We start from the raw sequence: 766 nt of genomic DNA, 5'->3' as shown, positions 1-766 counted from the left end.
ACGGGCTGGGATTGCCCCTTCCCTGCTGTGGCGATCGCGCCTTGGTGGGTTATGGGGAGCTGGATGTCCCCGCGCCTGAGCATCTTGGGGATGCCTGACGGTGCTGGGAAGTGGGACAGGAACTTCAGTGCACAGGGTAACCCTGCCAAGGACGCCAGCTCCATCTCTGTGTGAGTAGGGAGCAGGCTCTAATGGTCCCCACTGGCGCCTGCGCAGCTCTGAGCACAGCCGGGCGGCCGTGCCGCAGCTGGAGTGGCTGGGCAGCATCACCGCGCTGGAGGAGCTGGCCTGAAGAAAGTCCTGCCACCCTCCGCTCCCGCCAGCTCCACCAGAGCCCCAGTCATCACTCACATAATAATAAAAGCTCTGCGTCGTTATGCGGGCAAGCGGCCCGTGATTCTCCTCATCGTGGTGGGGCAAGAGGTTTTCTTATGGCTGCAGAGCAAAGCGGTGCTCAAGCTGCTTTTCTTTGTTGCAGGGCACTCGGCCTGCCCGTGCCTGGCGGGAGGAAGGAGCTGGCCCAGGAGGAAGGAGCTGGCCCAGCCCTGAGTGCAGGCCGGGGATTTGCTGCCTGCACCAGGGCAGCTCTGGCCAGTGGAGGGGCTTGTGATGCCCATACTTTTTCCTATGTCCTGGGCAGTCCGAGGTGGCTTCAGCCAGGAGAGAAGGTGCTGGCTGGGCCCTAACCGGGAGCCATGGGATGGTTTCTGGTCCAAGCAGCATCATGCATCCCCTTTTCTATCCCTGCCAGTCCTCGACGGGCCCC

This window comes from Egretta garzetta, unplaced genomic scaffold (assembly GCF_000687185.1).
Source record: "Egretta garzetta isolate BGI_Z169 unplaced genomic scaffold, ASM68718v1 scaffold448, whole genome shotgun sequence".
Classification (NCBI taxonomy): domain Eukaryota; kingdom Metazoa; phylum Chordata; class Aves; order Pelecaniformes; family Ardeidae; genus Egretta; species Egretta garzetta.
Note: the sequence above shows the minus strand (reverse complement) of the source record.